We start from the raw sequence: 22,336 nt of genomic DNA on the forward strand, positions 1-22,336 counted from the left end.
GTCAAAATCGTCTATAAAAAACTACAAATGACATAATTCTCCTCCTCACTCCAAGACACAATCCTTTTTTAAAAATTGTTTTAATGTTTATTTTTGAGAGAGAAACAGAGAGACAGAGAGACAGAGAAACAAAGTGTGAGCAGGCGAGGGGCAGAGAGAGAGGGAGACACAGAGTCTGAAGCGGGCTCCAGGCTCCGCGCTGTCAGCACAGAGCCCGACGTGGGGCTCGAACTCACAAACCGCGAGATCATGACCTGAGCCGAAGTTGGACCCTGAACCGACTAAGCCACCCAGGTGCCTCTAGAGATTTTATTTTTAAGTATTCTCTACCCAACATGGGGCTCAAACACACAACCCTGACATAGAGAGTTGCATGCTCTACCCACTGAGCCAGTTAGGTGCCCCACGAAAATAAAATCATTTTAAAATCCCTACAAATTAATAAAAAAGACAAGACTATCCAATATAAAAATAGTCAAGAAACTTAAACAGGAGTGTCACCATCTAAATGGTTTGTAAACATATGAAAACATGCTCAATCTTCTTACCAATTGGGGAATGAGAAATTAAAACTTCAATATGACACCAGTACATAACTTCTAGAATGTCTATAATTTAAAATACAGACAAGTACACGGAGGATGTGGGGAAGTTGGAGCTCTCATACTCTCCGGGTGGGAGTGTCAGTTATTACACATACTTTGGAAGCATCGTTTACTAAAGCCAAATATGCACACACCTTAAGATCCAACAATTTTACTTTTAAATACATATTTAACATGGTGCACACAGATGTGTACCAGCAGACGTACAAGAATGTTCATATCTGCATTATGCATCACAGCCCCACGTTGAAAACAATCCACAGGGTGCCTGGGTTGCTCAGTCTGTTAAGCATCCAACTTTGGCTCAGGTCACGATCTTGGCGTTGGTGGGTTCCAGCCCCATGTCGGGCTCTGTGCTGACAGCTCAGAGCCTGGAGCCTGCTTCGGATTCTGTGTTTCCCTCCCTCTCTGCCCCTCCCCTGCTCTCTCTCTCTCTCTCAAAAATTATAAACTTTAAAAAAGTAGAATACCATTTATATGAAATTCAAACTGAAGATCTCAATTAAACTTGAGATATACACTTAAAAATTGTACAAAAAATGAAGAGGTGTGGTTGTCATAAAAGTTAGGATAATTGCTATGTTCAGTGGGGAGAAAGGGAATTATGATGGGAATGGGGTACAGAATCTGGGCAACTGAATCCTATTTCTTGTCCTAGGCGATAGTTACACAGTGTTGATAATAATTCATTAGGTGACACATTTGTGGTTTCTATGCTTTTGTGGAAATATAACATATTTAGTAGTAAAGATATATAAAGGAGGAACATATTTTACATCCTGTTTTAATTAATTAATTTTTTTAGTGTTTATTTTTGAGAGAGAGAGAGACAGAGCGTGAGTGGGAGGGGGCAGAGAGACAGAGAGAGAGAGAGAGGGAGACACAGAATCCGAAGCAGGTTCCAGGCTCTGAGCTGTCAGCACAGAGCCTGACAAGGGGCTCGAACTCAGGAACTGTGAGATCATGACCTGAGCCGAAGTCGGACGCTTAACCTACTGAGCCACCCAAGTGCCCCTTACATCCTCTTTTATGTGTTAAGGTCAGAAATGCAACTGAAATAAGAATTTCATGAAATAATACCTTTACTATGTGTGATACACTCAGATATATCCAATTCTTTTCTCTCCTTTTGTCTTCCATCTCATTCCATTTTTATTTCTTTACTCATTTTTGAGAGAGCACAAGCAAGGATGGGGCAGAGGAGGGGAGAGAGAGAATCTTTAGCTGGCTGTGCACCCAGTGCAAGGCCCTACTTGAGGCTTGATCCAGGATCTTGGGATCATGACCTGAGGCGAAATCAACAGTCAGATGCTGAACTGACTGAGCCACACGGATTCCCCCTTCTCATTTCATTAAAAAAAAAAACAAAAACGCTGGCCATAAGCTACACCTTTTTATTCTATTTTATTTTATTTTATTTTATTTTATTTTATTTTATTTTATTTTATTATTTTATTTTACTTTATTTACCTATACCATGATTTTTTAATTAATTAATTTTTTTTTTTATTTACATGCAAGTTAGTTAGCATACAGTGCAACAATGATTTCAGGAGTAGATTCCTTAATGCCCTTTATCCGTTTAGCCCTTACCCACTCCCACAACCCCTCCAGTAGCCCTCTGTTTGTTCTCCATATTTATGGGTCTCTTCTGTTTTGTCCCCACCCCTGTTTTTATATTATTTTTGCTTCCTTTCCCTTATGTTCATCTGTTTTGTCTCTTAAAGTCCTCATATGAGTGAAATCATGATATTTATTTGTCTTTCTCTGACCGACTAACTTTGCTTAGCATAATACCCTCTAGTTCCATCCACGTAGTTGTAAATTGGCCGTAGGCATTCACCCTGGCATTAAGAAACTCTTGGGGTTCCTGGTGTAGCGACTGAATTGATCCCAACTGAATTCCCAGTCAAATTCCAAGTTGGGATCAGAAATACCCATCTCTCTCTGGCAGGGTTGCTCACTGTCAACACCGCTGGCATTTGGGGCTGGATAATTCTTTGTTGTGGATGCTTGTCTTGTACACTGTAGGTACTTAGCACCGTCTCTGGTCTCTTCCTGCTAGGTGCCAGTAACCCCCACTCCCCCCACCACACACACACACCTCCAGTTGTGACTCCCTAGCAGGCAAAATTACCTCTGTTGAGGGAACCACTACTCTAGAGGCTCTATAACTTTCTAAACTTGGCTCTGCCTTTATAAAGAATCCATAAGTTAGCATTTCTCGAACATCAGTGCACATTAGCGTCACCCGGATATTCTGTCTGAGAAGTGGGCTGGGAATGTGCCTTCTTAACAAAGATCCCAGGTGACTCTGATTCAGGTATTTCCAAAGATCACACTTTGAGAGACATTGCCCTAAGATGACTGCCCTCTTGAATGAAAATTCCCTTGGAGGCATTAGAATGTTCCAGATATATTAGTTTTCAAGGGACAGGTCAATGCACTGGAAGATAATAAGCTTCTGCTGGGTAAGAAATCATGCAAAACATCCAAGGTCTCTTTAGGGGGTAGATCTGGTGCAGACACCGGTGAAATCACAGCCATGGGGTCTGTTCTCTGTGTCATTGTTCTGTGACGCGTGCGGAGCTCACCGGGGAGGGGCTGTGGAACCACAGAAACTGAGTCTGACCTTTCTAAGTCCGCGATTTCCCTGAAGCTCACCCAGAAGCATGAACCAGCATCCCTAGTAAAGACACTGCCGTAGCATTTGCCAATTACTTCATGCCTGATGGAGAAGCTGAAATGCCTCCCCATACTTCAGATTTTTTTTTTCATCCCAGTTAATTGTTCTTCCTAAATTGAATGATCTATTTTTGGAACTAAGAGAGATGCAGTGTAGGGAGAGAGGAACCGACAAAGCCCAAGGCAGAGAGGGGAGGTAGTCGGAGGAAATGCAGGAATGAGAGGGGATACTGAGTGAATCATCTCCCCCCCTAGCAAACATATCAAAAGCAGAGGAAGGGCGTTCTCCCCCTGCGAGCAGGTGGGTGACACAGGAGGGGCTGGGAGTCTTGCTGAAAAGATGAACACACGAAATGAAACAGGGCAAAATTCTGGGAGTCGTTGTGACCCGGAGGCTCAGGCCGTATAAGTCATTGGGTGTTACCTTGGAGCTCTCTAGTGGGTGAGAGCGCATTCTTATCACCGAATCAGAAGATGAGAAACCCTGCTCCTTTACCCTATTTCCTACTGGAAATTGATTTGAAAAGCGCTGTGGCCTTAAAATGTGCAACTGTCTAGTGGATGTGATCCCGAGACTGGCGGGTCTTCGGATGCATTTCGTCCACAGGCGCGTCCGATGAGGCACGTGTGCCCCCAGATATGTGTATTTCTAGTGAACCCAGAGCTGGAAGTAACATCCCCCTCAGCCAGACCCTCTGGCTGTTACCAAAAATGCACTTGAAAAAAGGGTAGGCAAGTATTGGACCTGACCGTCGGCGTGGATATCGGCATCATGCGTTTTATTGCCTCTGTAAATAATGCTTCTGTTAACTCCAGTGGCTTCCTCTGATCCTTCTGCAGCCTGAACGTCATGCTCAAAGCTTTGGAGCCTGCCCACGCTAGCCATCTCTGCTGCTTCTCCTCTCTAGGCGTCTCAATTGTAGTTACATCTTTAAAAGACTGTCGTTTATGCTGTGAAATGTTTAGTGAAACTACAAAGCAGAACACACGTCATTTTCTTCAAAACACATACGCATTTTGGCCTGCAAAAGAGACTACTCCGAAGACAGCCAGCTCGACTTTAAAATGCATGGGGGAAAGCAGAGACCTTTCCAAGGCCCATACGATCATGCCATTCCTTTCACCCCTCAGTGGATATTTTAACGACGCGTGTAGTTCACTCCTGAAATGATTCAACTAAGGAAAGGGAGAGGCGGCCGACCCCTGGCTACGTTTGCCTTGTACCTGCCGTGAGGGGTCCGGAAGAGGAGCTCCTTGACTGTCCACGGCATCAGTTTTTCCCATTCTCCTGCCATTTTCGTCCAAGCATCCAGGGGGTAGCACATCCGTATTTCTCTGTGTGTCCGAGCAGTTGATTTCCAGCCACTTTACCAGGAGACTCTAACATCACGGGGGTGGAGAATGGAGCATGGGCAAAGAAAGGAAAGATCGTGGGAATGATAGCATTCAACCAAACAGGCTTTGCAGATCCCTTTCACGCCAGGTTATAACACAAAGGTTGTAGGATTGAAAGATCCTTGCTTTCTTCCTCACGCATGTCCATGTTCGGGCGGACTGAGTAAACTTCCGTTTGGTTCTAGATAGCTTCTAAAGGAGATGGGGTCCTATAGTGCAGTGACAAAGAATACGGGCTTTGCAGCTGGCATGCCTGGGTTGAGATTTTGGCTTCATCTAGATTCGTGCAACCTTGGGAAAACCGAGTGACCTTGAGTCAATGACAACCTCTTTGTGCATATTGACTCCTCTGTAAAATTAGAATAATAGTAGTGTGTGTCACTACTGTGAGGCTGAAATGTGTAGTTGGATGGAAAAATAGCTGGAATGAGGGGCGCCTGGGTGGCTGGGTCGGTTGAGCGTCCGACTTCAGCTCAGGTCATGATCTCGCGGTTCGTGAGTTCGAGCCCCGCGTCGGGCTCTGTGCTGACCGCTCGGAGCCTGGAGCCTGCTTCGGATTCTGTGCCTCCCTCTCTCTCTGCCACTCTGCCGCTCACACACAGTTTCTCTCTCTCTCTCTCTCTCTCTCTCTCTAAAATGTAAATAAACATTAAAAATTTAAAAAAAGATAGTTGGAATGGTTGGTTCTGGTCTACTCATTATGAAAAATAGAAGTTATGATTGTTGGTGTTATTAGTATTATCTCTTTTATACATTCAAAATCACTGACAATGATGTGGGAGATTGAATTCTAACAAATTCTGGGGAGAAATGTCAACAGTCAGGGATGGGGTGCTCCCCCTATCCATAGGTATTGAGATAGCTCACACTTTGAGTAACCCCGTCAAGTCCTTCCAGAACCTCTCTGGATTTTATATTTATGGAATGCCCCTGGGAGTGTTATAAAGCATATTCATCGGATTCAAAGATGGGATTTTTTTTTTCTAGAATTGCCCTGTGACATCCTATCTTGAGTTTGTTCTTTCCGGGGAGTCTTACAGGAGTAAGAAATGGAAATGTTTCCAGTTATTTGAATGTGGTTCAGGTGTGGGTCCTTATTCACTTCTGTTACCATGTGTTTGGTCAGGAGTTGAGTGTTGTTTTTGGCACTTAAGTTGTCAAATCCACCATTAATTGAATAATCCGCTTAACCCTGATTTTCTGGGTCCACAGGTGGTTATCGTGGCTGTACTTCTGCTATTTTTATATTGTTTTTATTTCAGATGTAGGAAACATCTACACTGCAACTGTCTCTGTGGCCTAGTCTCACCTCAAAATCTGGTCCGGGGATCTTGATGGATTACTCTTTATGAGTGAGTAGAAGAATAAAAAGACGGTCTTCATTCACTGAAAGTGTATTTGCTCATTGAATATTTACCAAGCCCCCATTATACATGTAAGTTACTGTGTTTGCTATTGAGAACAGACTGTTGACTGAGATGGACCCCTCCACCTGCCCTCATGGGTGCATTTTGGTGGGAAGAGTACAGCGGATGCTCTGTGACTATGTAATGAAGACATGAGACCAAATCTGAGCGGTCAGAGATGTTTTCTTGAAGAAGTAACATCAAGCTGAGGTTTGAAGGATGAATAGGCATTTATTAAATGGGGAGGAAGAGAAGAAAGAGGCAGAAGGAATAGCGTGTATGGCCCTGGGCATGGCAGGAACACAATGAAATGACGTGAAGGAAGGTGGGCGCAGAGAAGAGGGGGGAGTTGGATGTGAGACAGGGAGAGGGAGGCAGAGACAGGCCAGGCAAGGACTCAAGGCCAAGTGAGGAGTTTGAGCTTGACCCAGAAACAATGGGAAATCACGAAAGAGAGTGACCTGATAAGAATGGTGTTCTTATTTCAAAAAAAAAAAAAAAATTTTTTTAACGTTTATTTATTATTGAGAGACAGAGAGACACAGAGCGTGAGCAGGGGAGGGGTAGAGAGAGGGGGAGACACAGAATCGGAAGCAGGCTCCAGGCTCCGAGCTGTCAGCACAGAGCCCGATGCGGGGCTCCGACCCACAAACTGTGAGATCGTGACCTGAGCCGAAGTCGGTCGCCCAACCAACTGAGCCACCCAGGCGCCCCAGAATTGTGTTCTTAAACACACTGGCTACCTTGTGGGGGAGAGAGAGTTCGGACATAGGGAAAATGTTGAGTAGACCGTTAGTTTGGAGGAAATGTGAACAGGGGCCGTGGCAAGGTAGATGTGGATAGAAATGGATACAACTGAGGAACATTTAGGAGATGATGCTGAAGAGGTATTGGTGATAAGAATACGGGAGGCGAGATTGCATACTTAACCATGAACCAGACTTCTGGTGGCCATCATCACAAAACAAGGGTTCACTGCAAGAGAACCCAGTTAGGCCAAGTAGGGACAACATGGACTCAGTTCTGAACTCGTAAATTTGTGAAACCTTGGCAGGGGTGGTTTATAAATGATTAGCAACTGGCTCTCCAAAAAGAAGAAGAAGAAAAAAAAAATCCCTGAATTTGTAGCGTTGGCCAATTTCCGTAGTGTAAAAACTCTCATCGTGGTGGATTTCAGCCTAGCCATCGCATGACAGCCTTGAACGTGGAGTTGTGAAGAGATGCTTACAGCGAGCCCTCATGAGCCAGTGTAGCCTGGCTCCAGCACGCCAGTGACTGAAGAGACATCTAGAAGGAAATGACAAGAGGTGGGCGGATGTGTAATTATTGGGCTTACAGGAGTGGTCCCGGCCAGGGTCCGCAATCATCAGTGTGTAAATGAGAATGCATACTTTGTGGAGTCAGAGTGTCTGGGTTGGTACCCAGACTCTGCCCTTATTAGCTTTACGATTGGGGGAAAGTTACTTAACCTCTGTAGGTCTCAGTTTTCACACGTGTGAATGGGGATGATAACAGTAGGTGATTCATAGAGTAGCTTCCAGAGAAAAGCGTATGGAGATGGAGTTGCTGCACCTGTCGGTTTGTCGCACGCATGTGCGAAATGAAATCCTTTCTTGTTGTTGTTGCTGTCTTTACCTTTAGGTTTGTTTTATTTATTTTTTTTTTTAATTAAAAATTTTTTTTTAACATTTACTTATTTTTTAGAGACAGAGAGAGAGAGACAGAGCATGAGCAGGGGAGGGGCAGAGAGAGAGGGAGACAAGGAATCCGAAGCAGGCTCCAGGCTCCGAGGCATCAGCACAGAGCCTGATGCGGGGCTCGAACTCACGAACCGCGAGATCATGACCTGAGCCAAAGTTGGACGCTTAACTGACTGAGCCACCCAGGCGCCCCACTTTTACGTTTGTTTTAAATGTGCTCTCCCTTAGGTTGGTTATTTCTCTTGATAACTTCTCCAAGTTTGTAAGCATGTATGAACATTTTGGGATTCTAGTCTAACTGTCACTAAGGGCTGTGTGGCCTTGAGTGGATTACCCAAACTCTCTAGGAGTTAAATTTCACCTTTGTGATACTAGATCATGCCAGACGAACTCTGAGGGCTTTCTTAGACCCTAAACGATGTATGATATGACCTTTCTCAAATCCTAAAATTCTTGGTCATCTTTGATATCTTTCTTTCTCTCACCTCCTGAACCCAATTAGATTTCAATTCTTGTCCATTTTGCGTCCACAGTCTCTCTCATCCCTGACTTTTCTCCACCTCTGCCTCCAACTCTCCATCTCTGTCCTCTGCCACTTTATTGTAAGCTCTTGTTACTGCTTGTCAGACTATTACGGTGGCCCTCATCAGGTCTGGGACCACTAAAGTGGCTCCCTAGACAGTCTTCCTGCTTCCTTGTCATTTCTCCTTTTAGTGCGTTTTATAACATTGCCAATTAAACTCTCCACGTTTGTACTTACTTTTTATTCTCATGCTATGTCCTTCTTTTAAGGCTAATTCAAATAATAGTCTGTTCTTTAATATCAGCTTTTGATCATCTACTCTTGTGAAATTTATTATTCACGCTAATAAACACCGTCATCGTACCATTTCTCTTAAATGCTAAGCGTATATAAAAAAAAATCCTGGTTCTTTTATGAGGGTGGTTGGTGTATATAGAAATTAAACTGCTTGTAGGTCTTTTTTTTTTTATTTTTAGAAAGACCATTTTCCATACACAAAAGAGTTGAATAAACGTGGCAGTCGATTCTTTTGTGAAGGCAGCAAGCAAAAATTTGTCGTTTTGGGATTTGATATTTTTTCAACACAAAAACACAGCCATCATCTTCTTTTTGTTTCATTCACCTTGTGAGTTTTGGATGCGTTTCGCAGGCATATCTGTTGTATTTTTTTTCCTTAAGGTCAATGGATCCATAATCCATAAATTAAGGAGTAATTATCAACGTGTCATTTTCTAATAATCTGCTGGTTCTGTGTTATGACATCACTTAAATATCCGAGTTGTAGTTCTGGAGACTACTTACTTGTTTCCTCTTTGACCAAGAGATTGGTCTCCTAAAAGTAATTTAAGTGGAGTCGAAATCCAATTAACTTCGCAATTCCATGAACCGTAACATCATTTTAGCAAATGATTCTAGTTAGAGTATTAGGAAAACCCAAGTCATTGCTTGCTTCCTTCAACAGTAGACAGAGGGGAGGAAACAAAGAGGAGGGAGGGGGGAAGTAGTTCCAAACATCTATTTTTCCAGTTATTAGACAGAGTATTGGAGAAGACAGCTGGAGACTGATACAGTCTTTAAGATGTCATATGATTTCTGGGCGTCTCTTTCTGTCTCTAAAAGTGGAGTACAGGCGTAGAAAACACGCCCAGGTGACATTGGTCAGCTTTCAGGGTACCTCATTCTGCAAAGTGAGAAAAATGTTGATTCTTACATTGTTGTGTCTAATATTGGGATACATTTTAGGATAAAATCTATTTTTCTATTATTATGTTTATTTGCAAAATGGCATCAGCCATATCTTGGACCAGGAAGCCATTTAGAAACGCATCTTTGAAATATTTGAATCCATGTCTTTATTTACATATTTGTGTACGCGTGTATGCGTATAAATATAGGTGTATGTGTCATGTCATTCACATATATACTCATATATAATATATAGAAAGAGAGAGGCGTTGCCTCAGTGTCAGGGTGTTTTTGTTTGTTCGTTTCTTTTTTTTTTTTTTTCAACGTTTATTTATTTTTGGGACAGAGAGAGACAGAGCATGAACGGGGGAGGGGCAGAGAGAGAGGGAGACACAGAATCGGAAACAGGCTCCAGGCTCTGAGCCATCAGCCCAGAGCCCGACGCGGGGCTCGAACTCACAGACCGCGAGATCGTGACCTGGCTGAAGTCGGACGCTTAACCGACTGCGCCACCCAGGCGCCCCTGTTTGTTCGTTTCTAATCTGCTAAAATGCCTGTCTGGGAATAAAACACTTTTTTTTTTTTTAATGTTAATTTATTTTTGAGAGAGATAAAGAGAGAGACAGAGTATGAGCGGGGGAGGGGCAGAGAGAGAAGGAGACACAGGATCTGAAGCAGGCTCCAGGCTCCGAGCCATCAGCACAGAGCCCGATGCAGGGCTGGAACTCGTGATCCGCGAGATCCTGACCTGAGCCGAAGTCGGATGCTCAACGGACTGAGCCACCCAGGCGCCCTAGGAATAAAACACTTTTTAATTGTATTAGCCCCTAAATTTTTAGTGTTTTTTTTTTTTCTTGTGAAATCAAAGTTCAGTGAACCTGAACTTTCCTGTCTTCTTAGTAGTTGAATGTGGCAGAATTTTGGCATGATATAGTGATATTGAGGCATGTAAGAAGAAAAAATTCTACCTTCTAAAAGTTAATTTTTTAACTAAATAAATATTAAGAACAAGAACAAGTATTTGCTTTTGTAGTAAATTCTGCAGTGAGAAAGAATGAATATCTGGGAATAAGATAGCAGTGTTTCTGACTTAACGTGAAAGGTGCAGTCTTGCAAAATTTTCTGTGGAACACGTGTATGTCGCATGAACCTTTCTTCCTTCTCTCATAAAACCTGAGCCCCTGGGGATAAATAAATGGTCTCCACGTGTGTAGTAATGTTAAATTTGTGTATCATAATCGGATGGTGAATTCTTTTGAATTAACTCATTTTTACATTTAAATTTTATCCATTACGGTTGCTGTAACTTTGAAAAGTAGACATTTTGTCAGAAAACTTACTGAAAAGTTACTGGGGAAGTTGGACTTTCATTAAGAAGAATTTACAGAACCCATGGGGCACCTGGGTGGCTCAGCTGGTTAAGTGTCTCTCTCTCTTTTTTTTTTTTAATTAAAAAAAATGTTTATTTATTTTTGAGGGAGAGGCAGAGTGTGAGTGGGGAGGGGCACAGAGAGAGGGAGACACAAAATCCGAAGCAGGCTCCAGACTGTCAGCAAAGCCTGACACGGGGCTCGAACTCACAAACTGTGAGATCATGGCCTGAGCCGAAGTCAGACACTTAACGGACTGAGCCACCCAGGGGCCCCAAGTGTCTGACTCTTGATTTAGGCTCGGGTCGTGATCTCATGGTTCGTGAGATCAAGCCCCCTGTAGGGCTCTACTCTGGCAGTGTGAAGCCTGCTTGGGGTCCTCTGCCTCTCCCTCTCTCTCTCTGCCCCTCCCCTGCTTGAGCTCTCTCTCTCTCTCAAAAGAAATAAATCAATATTAAAAAAAGAGAATGACATAATGGTTGTAGTGCCTCCTGTTTGAGGTCTCTAGTGCACCTTGAAAAGATTAAGATTAAGTCGTGTTTGTGGAGCATGTGTACGTGCCAAGCTCCTTGATTTTTATTTATTCATTTATTATTTTTAGAGAAAGGGCACAAGCGAGCGAGGGGCAGAGAGAGAGAGAGAGAGAGAGAATCCCAGGAGAGACAAAGAGAGAGAGAGAGAAAGAGGGAAGGAGAGAGAGAGAAGAGGGGCTCACCTGAAGGAGGGCTTGTGTTCACCCAATGAGGGGCTCGAACTCACCAACCATGAGATCCTGACCTGAGCTGAATGAAGTGAGATGCTTAACCGACTGAGCCCCACCCCGGGCGCCCCTCCTTGCTCTCTTTGCTTATCTCATTTAATTTTCAAGATCATCCTGTATAATAAGGGTGCCATTTCACTCTGCCAGTCTCTGCCACGGCCCTGCAGGTGTCCCAGTGCTACCTGACCTCCCGGCTGCAGCCCCAGATTCCCAGTAGCTTGATTTCTCACAGGCGCCTTGCTCCAGCTTGCCAAGCTCTGAGTTCCCATGTGGTCTCTATGGCAACCAGCTCTGTCGCCGGTTCTGGTACTGGTGCATGCTGGAGGATGCCTCCTTCCCACTGAGTCCCAGATCTCACTTCTTCTGAGCATTGTGAGGCTCTGTTCAAACACATCCCAGAAGGTCTGAACAGGGACTTCTGCACACTTTAGGGTGATCTTATTTTATATGTTATATGTATAATAGCTACTAAAGGCAGGTATATTAATATAACATCATGTAATAGATACACTGGTGTTATGTAAATAAATAAATTATGTAATATAATTTATATGTAAGCTACATACTTTATCTATATTATAAATTTGTACGTATATTATAGGCATTTCTGAAGGTATCGTAAAAGGCAACTTCATTATTTTTGCTAGCCTCTCTCCATGCTACTTCTCGCAATTAACTCTAAAAATGACTTCTCCCTTTTGGATTTCTTAATCTCTGAGAGCGTCCCTGTCTAACCAGTCATCCAAGCTACCCTTTCCAGCATTTTCTTTGACTTACCTTCGCTTCTTCGTGTCTCTAATATGTCAACCGGAAGCAGTACATTTTATCTCCAAAATATCTCATATGAGGACTATTGAAAATAGTTGTAATTATGTCATTCCCTTGGTTAAAAATCTTCTTCACTGAGTTTAGAATAGAATAAGGTAGGATACATTTTCACATTCCACCTGTAACATTTATTTCCTCACTGCCCGTGGCTACATGCTTCGTAACCTGTGATTTGACCATGGTTTTTTTTTTTTTTTTTAATGTGTATTAATTTGTTTTGAGAGAGAGAGAGAGTGCGAGCATGAGTGGGGGAGAGGCAGAGAGCAAGGGAGAGAGAGAATCCCAAGCAGGCTCTGCAGTGTTGGTTCGGAGCCAGACACAGGGCTCAAACTCATGAACGGAACCGTGAGATCATGACCTGAGCTGAAATTAAGAGTTATATGCTTAACCAACTGAGCCACCGAGGCACTCCTGACCATGGGCCTTAATCAATAATCATGCCTTGTTCTCTGGAGCTTCTGTGTCTCTGGACACACTTTTTCCCTTGCCAGGATCATGCTGGTGCTATATGACCCATCTTTCTAGACTGAAATGTCACTCTTGTATGAAGCTTCCCTGGGTCCTGCTATCTTTAAGACAAAATTAATCTGTGCCTCCTCTGTTTCCCTGGTAGGTCTGTTCACACCACCATTATTATATTCATGATGCTTCAAAATAATTAGATATTTATGTGTCTTACCCTATGGACCCGGAGCTCCTTCAAACCAGGGACTATGTTTCATTGACTTTTGCAACACCTTATACGATGCCTTGTTTAACACAGAAATAAGCGACTAAAATAACTCAAAGGAGTAGTTTCATCCTATCACATAAGGCAGGGCAGAAGTGGAGAGGACAATGCAGTGGATAAGTGGTCAACTCACTGGAAATGCAGAAAATGTTGAAACTGTCGCAAAGCACAGACATGATCTTTTCATTCACACTGAACAAATACTTATTTTGGGAGATAGTCTCATTATTCCCTTGCAAGGATTAAATTTCTTTTTACTGTGTTAAAAGATGGGAACACAGGGTTCCTTTACTCAAGAAGTTTTCCTCTGGCGACTAAGATCAAGTATAATTTCCCCCTTTAAGGTCGAATGGACAAAGTGAGAGAAACTTACATGATCGCCAGGCACCTGGCCCCGAGTGGGTGGGGAAGAAACAAAATAGCAAAAGCAAGACTATTAGGTGCTACCCAAAGAAAGACTGGTCAGAACGGAAGACACAACAATTCGGAAATGCAACAGTATTCAATAGGAAAAATGGGGGTTAGGGTAGAAATAACTTGCCAGGGCTTCTATTCTATAAAGTGAAGTATGGCTGTGACTGTTGGTAGGTCATCGTTTCCAGGCTTCGTTGTTTTCACAGAAATGCCAAATGTCCACACCGGCTCTCACTTGACTCTGGTTTGGTGATTTTTGTGAACCGCACGAGAGGAAGCCAGGAGTCCCCAGGGAAGCGGCTGGGGGGGGGGGGGGGGGCAGCCGGTGGGGTAATGGTGCAGCGGCTTGTGAAACAGCCCGGGCTCTCCATTCTCCACCAGAGAACTTCCAGTCGACCGATTTTACAAAGGAGGTTTCTGTGTGCGAGTTTGTTTGAAGAAAGTTTCCTGGCTTCAAAAAGTTTTTAAAACCCTTGATCATGCCTAGGTCTAATCCTTTTATTTTTAGGGATGCAGAAAATGAGACCCAGAAAATTCAAGTTGACCCCTCTGGAGCCACACAACTGTTACTGTATTAGCAACTAGTTGGCAAAGTCGTTTGCTTTTTATTTTTGTCACTGTTGTTATCGACTCAGTTTGCTCAAAGATGTGGGGAGTGACAGCCATTAGGGTACCGGGGAGAGGGGAGGACCATAGGGTAAGGACTAGGGTAGGGACCTCGTGACAAGGACTTGTGCCTTTCTGCAAAATGAGAAGACAAGTTAGAAGCTTTCTCTCCCATTTCTTCCCTCCTTCTAGAATGCTGCTCTCGGTCCTATGAATCTCTGCAACAGCTTTTCTTCCCCAGAATAATCACAAGGTCTCCAATTGAACTAACTGCTTTATTATACATGTGTATTATATATGTATAATATATATTATAAATACATGTATTTTGGGTGGATATATGTATGTATAATGTATAACATTTGATAATGCAATTGATGTGAATTCTGGATGGCCTGTAGAATGTGATTATAGAATTCAGAGGAAATTCTTTGTTTGCAGAGAAGTTTCAAAAATTCGTCACACATTGGCCTTAAGATAGATTGGATTTACCCAAGCAAGAGATCTTTCTCTTCCAGGATTCCATTCCTCTATGATGCTGGAGGATAGGGTGTGGTCACTAGCATAATCGCCGGGGGGGGGGGGGGGGGGGGGAAGCAAACAGGGGAGTGGCTGGAAGACTTTTTCCTGTCCCTCGATCACAAAAGAAATCAGGAATTTAGTTTTAGGTGGTAGAGTGATGCATATAAGCAGTGGAGAAAGACTACAATGAGAGTTTGTGTTGGGAGGGAAGAGAGAAGGTTCCGTTTAGCGGCAGGATATGAGGTTCTCGGACATCCCCACAATGTGACGGGGAGATGATTCCGTTGGAAGTAAGTAGCCAAACAAAGAGGCATAAAAGGGCTCTGTGTGAAAATCAAAATGAGTTGCACAATGAAAGTGTATGATTCGGGCAAACGCGAGAATACTAGAAGGAAGAACGAAGGCTGAATTCTGCAGTAGGAAATAGAAGATGAACAACAGACAGAACAAGTCTAAGGGAGACCCAGTTTGGACTGAGTGAACTCGCAAAAATGTTGAGACGGGGAGACACTGCCAAATGAGATGATATTGGAAAATGAGAGTGGAAAAGCCAGGGATGTCATGTTGAAAATTAACACAAAGGAGCAGGAGCAGAGGAATATCTATCTAAAGACATTCTAGGCAGTTGACCAGGTAATGGCGGAGGAGTAAATAATGTGGCCATTAAAATTGCAAAATTAAGCTTCTCTCTTGTTTTGGGGGGAATTAGAACGAGTTCATGCAGAATAAAGCAATTACCACACATGAGCTCCAGTTAAGGTTTCCGGCCTCCCGATGGCATGCATGGCTTTGTGCCATGAAATCAGAGGAGACAAGACCGAGGCGTGTCATTGACATTCCAGCAAGTTGCGAAGTGTATGTTTCAGGGCAGAACCAGGCTTTTTCAACTTCAGGAATGAATTCAGAAAGGCTTCGATTTAGCAGAAGGGGGATTCTCAGATTAAAAAGATCAAATTGGGAGTCACCAGCACAGATGAAAAACGTCTAATTTGCGTGCGCGCGCGCGTGTGTGTGTGTGCGCTCGCGCACGGGCACGGGTGTGGGTGCCATGATGAAATAAAAAGGGACTGGAGCACGGCAAGTAATTTAACCATTTATAGATACAATTGTTTCATTAATATTTACTATTACGTGTTTAAATATTCATGACGCCTGGCCTCCCCTCCCTGTCGAACAGTGTCGACCACCAGCTCAGCGCACCGAGGTCTCAATTAGCCATTCAGGCCGACAGGACACTCTCAGCCGAGGGGCCCTCAGCCTGCAATGGGCTGAACACAGATGATGAGTTGGTCTGTGGCCATAGGCCGGAGTGAAACAGACTTTCCCTGGGCTGAGTTTACAGCACAACAGAGGTTACAGAAAGATCGTCCCCTCAAGAACACAGAGAGGAACACTTTAGGAATATGTAAGTGAACATGGACAAGTGAAAAACCTCTGCCTACCGAGCATGGTGTCCCCTGGGGAGCAGTAGTGAGATGTGAGCCCCGCTAGAACTCACGAACTGGGAGATCATGACCTGAGCCGAACTCGAGTCAGAGGCTTAACCGACTGAGCCACCCAGGTGCCCGAGATGACCTCGTTTCTAATCCTGGTTAAACAGTCTGTGTGAAATAGGACTGGGAGGGGGTGCCTGTGAAGGAGGTGCTGGGAAGGCAGTTATACGCGCCTCAGCACTGCCCGTTGCTGTGGTCTCAGGCTCTCCTACGCGGAACACGATGGCAGCACAGGTTCACCTTAATTGTCCCTCTCATGTCTATCTCTCCTCTACACTGTGAGCTTCCGGAGAACCTCGACTACGTTGTGTTTATTGTGCTATTTCAAGAGTCTAGCTGGCATATTGGCCAGTAGGTGTAGCAATCGTTTTTTCAATAGCTTAGCCTCTGGGAAGACAGGGCGGGTATTAGAACGTGGTATTCGTAAAAGTAGCTGGATGGTTCTATCCCTTGTGTGAGTCTCCAGCCATTGTGGAGGTGCCCACGTGCAAGGCAGGAGAGGCATTGCTGTCCGTTAATAAAATAAAATAAGATAAATAAAATAAAATAAAATAAAATAAAATAAAATAAAATAAAATATAAAATAAAATAATAGCTTCTTTTTAATTTCCTCTGGACCCTCTGGAAACCGGCAATGACAGTGTCGGCTTGAATAATGGCTTGTCACGCGTGTCCTGATCCCCAGAACCTGTGGATACGTTCGTTACCTTCCGTGACAAAGAGGACTTTGAGAGCCTGCTCAAGGTGAAGGGCCAGGATAAAATGAGATCACCTGGATTATTTTGGTCAATCCAATCGAATCACACGAGTCCTTAAGAATGGAAGGGGAAGGCAAGAAAGTGGGTGGGAGAGATGCCACACGGGAAGGATCTGGCCTCCAACTGCCCGCTTTGACGACGGAGAAGGAGGCCACAAGGCAAGGAGTGTGAGTGGCTTTTCAAAACCAGGACCTCAGTCCTACAGCCGCAAGGAATTCAATTTTGTCAACAACCCGAATGAGCAGGCTTCTCCCCCGGAGCCTCCGGAAAGGAACCAAGACCTCTGACATTTTCATTCGAGTCCAGCGAAACTCCACTTCTGACCTATGGAGCCGTAAGATAATGCATTTGTGTTTTTCCGCCACTGCATTTGTGGCCCTTTTTTTAGGGCAGCAACAGAGAACTAACACAGCATCTCTGACGAGCGGACTGCATTTCCCGTTAAGCTTTCAGACCCCTCCCCGGACTTTAACGACACTGAGGCTGTACTGAGCCATTTACCAGCGGTGAAGGATGAACTCAAAGTGCACCCGAAGGGTCCTTTTCTCTCCCTAGGAAGGGGCACTGAGCTCTCATTGTGGTCACCGTCTCCTTGGGGGCTCTTTGGGCTCCCGTTGGGTTTAAGGAGGGGAGCCAGGTACGCAGCCTGACTTTTAATTTGTAGGATTTAGTTTGTTCCAGCAAATGTCTCCAGAGCTCTTGTCACGCACAAAGTGAAATCACCTATACGCTGTATCTTTAAAAGCCGGGGAAGTGCACAGAGCAGCGGCAGCAGTCAATACCAATTTCCACATCTGGATCAATACCGTGGGATGGCTCTGTAGCTGCAGAGATCGTTCCACACGCGCACACAGGGAGAGGGAGGGCCGGCCGGAGGAAGGGAATTGGTTTTAATGATTTCATGGCTCTGAGTAGTCCCTCTCTCCCTCTTTCCTTTAAAAGACATAAATGCATAAAATTAGGAACCAAATTTACGAACCTGTCAGCCTGCCTCCAAGCCAGCTTCTTTCCCTCACCTGTCACCCACAGTGGCATCCGATCGAGCAAATGGCCTTAGTCTGTGCGCGGGTGACACAGATGGCGGAGAGGAAAGCGAGAACACGCTTCGCAGTCGTGCAATGATAACGTACGTTCTTCACTTACAGCGGGCCTCTCCGCGAGGCCCTCGGAGGGCAGTTTCCTTAATTCACAAATAGAAAACAAGGGCGGGCGGCCTGTTGTCCAGCACGCGGTTGACGTCTCCGTGGTGCCTGAACGCGTGTGCTTGGATAAGGTGCAACTGAAGCGTTTTCCTGGGCTCTCGCACTGCAGCCCGACCGGGTAGTTCTGAGTGATGGAGTCTCCCTCGTGGGAGGGACGGGGGAGCTGTTTTTCACAGGCAGACTTGGAGCTGCCAGGAGGTTGCAACTGTGATGGAAACAGCAGGGGAAGCGCAGGAATCCGATGCCATTAGCTTTGCTGGATGCTTTCCCGGTAGGTCAGGGTCTCGACCGTTTCTCCCCCTGGGAGTGGACGCAGCTCTGACTCCACAGCGCCTCCGGGAGGCCCGGGCGGCCACGCTCTGCGGACACACAGCCCATTAGCTGGCCTCCAAAGAAGGCTGACCCTCACTCCGAGTAGGCAAGCTCATCATCCGGAGGAGCCAAACAAAGGAATAAATATGTCTCCTCTGGGCCCTGACATAATGGGAAGCTTGATCCTCGGCTTGGTAAATGCCACAGCCTCAACCGTGACCGGCTCAGTCTCGAAGACGGATCAGATGACTTCCAGGGGTGGTTCTGTGCGACTCCCAGCTGCAGGGCTGGGAGGTGGCGTGAAGGAGAGTGACTTTCCCGAAGAGTCATCATAAAACTTCCCTTCCTCTTCCTCCTCTCTTGTATTGCATTCCGCTTTCCCGTGCCTGAGGCTTGGAGAGAGAGTCTCCTGGGGAGGGAAGGTGATCATTGCCCCGGGGGAATTAGGGAACTGGGGACCGGATAGGCCAGCGAGCCCCTGGAGTGTCAGGGCGGGCCAGGAGCAGGGCAGCAAAGACCCATATCATCTTTCACTCTGATGCTGTACGTTTCCACAAATAGAATCATAGACTCGTCACATTCTAGCCGCCCGATTAAAAATAGGCTGACTCTCCACGTGGACTTCAGCCAGCTGGGCCTGGGTTCATTTTGTCCTTCAGCAGGGATCCCACACCCATTCCCCCAAAAGGACAGACTCGAAGCACTAACTCGGCAGGGTGGGCCCTGGAAGGCAACACGTTTCTGAGATCATTACGGCTTTCCTTTGAGAGCTGGTAAATCCCCGCTAGATTAATCTTCGCCAAACAAGATTTGAGAAAAGCGCAAAATGCTAACCATTGAAAATGCTCCCGTTATTTTGCAAACAGTCCCCCCTTGCTTCATACACATTCTCAAACTGCCCACACCGTATGGAATACTTCCTGATGCTTGCTTTATGGTTCCCCCCAAAACCCCCTAAATCAATTAACAGCAATTTGCTTGATTATGAAACTATAAACGCAGATATAAAAAGTGCCCATAAACCTCCCAATAAAGCACCCAACAAAACAAAGTCTTCTAGCTAACGGCTAAATTAAGCGGGGTTTTGGTTGTTGTTGTTGTTATTGTTTGTCATCATGTGGGTCCCCCGTTAGCCCAATGAGAGGTTTGTTAGAAGATGTTCACTGGAGCACAGGTGATAAGCAGGTACACCCTATCTCAATGCAACGCAATTTGCTCTTCAAGGAAGACCGTTTTGGCTAACCACCACCCCAAGTGAGGTTGAAGAGATTACCGTGGTTCTACAGCATAAGGTAGAAGTTGCAAGGAAATGCTTTTCGTGTGAAAAGAGGTCCCCCCATACTACCAGATAAATGGCCAAAGGGGAATGTCCAAAACAATTGTTTGCGTAATCCCATTGGGTGGCCATGAAATTCAATGGCGTGGCCAAAGGGCATTTATGGGCATCCAACCTGTGTCAGCACCAAAGACCCTCCAGACCCTAATACACATAGGTTGTATTAATTATTTGCTCCTCAAGGAACTTATTATGATTTTTTTTTTCATAGCAGATAATAACGGCCATCTAGTTTAAGGCAGCTATGACATAGCGAAACACCAAACTAATGAGCGTAAAGAAAGGCCCAAGCATGTTTATGGTACCTTGGTTAAAAAAACGCCCTTTTCCTGGTGGCCCGTGAACTTTCTCCTACTTCTGTGTAGTTTGGGGGCTAGAGCCGTAAGAAAAGCCTGCTTGTCTATGTTTCACTCAATAGCTGGTCAGAAAAGGCATGTGCATGCATTGACGGGCAATCTGATCCTGTCCCCAGGAAAGGAAATGGAGCTGACATTGGATATACATCACATCTCTCCCTTTTTCTTTAGGGCCCCAGCATGGCACATTTGATTGGGGGTCATAGTTGAACTTAAGATTTTTTTTGCGCTTTGTTTTCACTCATTCCATGAAATTTATTGAGTGCCTACTAAATGCATGGTGCCATGTGCTTGGCATTTATTTAATTACATCTTGCATCATTTGGCAGATTGATTCCATAACCACAGATTAGTTGGCTGGGATTCTAAGTTTGCCCCATTTTCCACGTGGCTGTGAGTTAGATACCCTACCTCGGGAGGATACTTCAGTTTCATTCACGATGGGCTGGGAATAATAGTAACTAACAGCTGCTTAGAAGCATGTTGGATGATTCATGTTTGAGACAAGGTAAGGCTTGTGAAGTTCAATTATTTCATTCCCCAAATGCCAATTTGAGATTGGTGGAAGTAAATTTGTTTTTAATTTATACTGCAGTAGTTAGTTACAGCCTCCTCCAAATATTTACTTTATTTATTTATTACTGTTCTCTAATTTACTGACTGCCGGCTGGATTCTTGGGTTTCGATACTGAAGTTGTTAACTTGGATTTATTGGCCAAACTTGAGTTCTTCCCTGAAAGGTTTTTAGAGGAAATGCAGAGGTATAAAGCCAAAAGGTAGATCAGCAAGTTTCACTAAGAGTTTTCAAGGGAATTAGGGGCTCCTGGGTGGCTCTCCGTCAGTTAAACATCCTACTCTTGGTTTCGGCTCAGGTCGCAGTTTCACAGGTTTGCGAGTTCAAGCCCCCAGCCAGGCTCTGTGCTGGCAGAGTGGAGCCTGCTTGGGATTCTCATTCTCCCTCTCTTTCTGCGCCTCCCCCACTTGGGCAGTCTGTCTCAAAATAAATAAGTAAACAACAACAACAACAGAAAGAGTTTTCGAGGGAATTAAATTGCATTTGGGTCTGAGCTTGAATTTGGCCTCCTGGCTTTAGTACTTGTTACGTGGTACTGCAACCGTTTGATTTGAATTAGTGTATTTAGTTAACTCACTTCGTTTTAATGGCCAAAGACTGCCTCATAACCTCATCAGTCTTCACCGCCTTGACCTCCCCTGTGTACTATGTATGGGCAAAAAGTGCATAGGTGTATTTACCATATAATTGGCAGATATCACGACTAAAGTTGTATCTTCATGAATTCAAAATAACCAGTTTATAATACATCTATCTATCTATATGTTTATACATACATGTATAACATATATGTATATACATAACATATGTATATATGTGGATATGTACATGTATAACATATATGTATATACATAACATATGTGTGTATGTGTGTGTGTATATATATATATATATTATTTTATTTTTTTTTTGGAAGTGGGGCAGGGGGAGAGAAAGTGGGAGAGAAAGAATCCCGAGCAGCCTCATGGAGCCCAATGCGGGCTCGATCTCAAATCTGTGAGATCATGACCTGAGCCGAAATCAAGAGTCAGACGTTCAACCAACTGAGTCACCTGGGTGCCCCTCCAGTTTATACTTTTAAAAGTGATCAGGTGTGATACATGTCTAACTCCCAGCACCGCTGGGGCTGAGCCTCGGCGGGACAGGGCTGAGGCGCTCTCATAAGACCCCAGCTAGCTGTGAGGGTAAGTCGAGTGAGAAGGGTCTTGGGGCTAACTCCAAGTCAGTCATCTCAAAGCCGCAGAGACCCCGGATCAGGTGGGAGGACAAGGTAGTTGTTGGCCTACTCCGAGCGAAGCTCAGCCTTCTTTGCAGGGGAGCTAATGGGCTGTGTGTCCACAGAACATGTTTGCTGGAGCCTCACAGAGGGGAAGGAGGGCAAGGAGGGGAAGGAGGGGAAGGAGGGGAAGGAGGAGAGCAGCAGGAGGTGGCTTTGGAGCTTGGGACAGGGAGGGCAGTGGAGGCCACTGTACAGACTTTGTGTATTGCTCTTGGTATGATCCGGAACTCACTGGAAGGCGTTGATCTAGTGAGTGATGGGACCCGGGGGGCAACGGTGGGACGGAGGCTGACGTGG

This window comes from Lynx canadensis, chromosome F1, assembly GCF_007474595.2.
Source record: "Lynx canadensis isolate LIC74 chromosome F1, mLynCan4.pri.v2, whole genome shotgun sequence".
NCBI lineage: Eukaryota > Metazoa > Chordata > Mammalia > Carnivora > Felidae > Lynx > Lynx canadensis.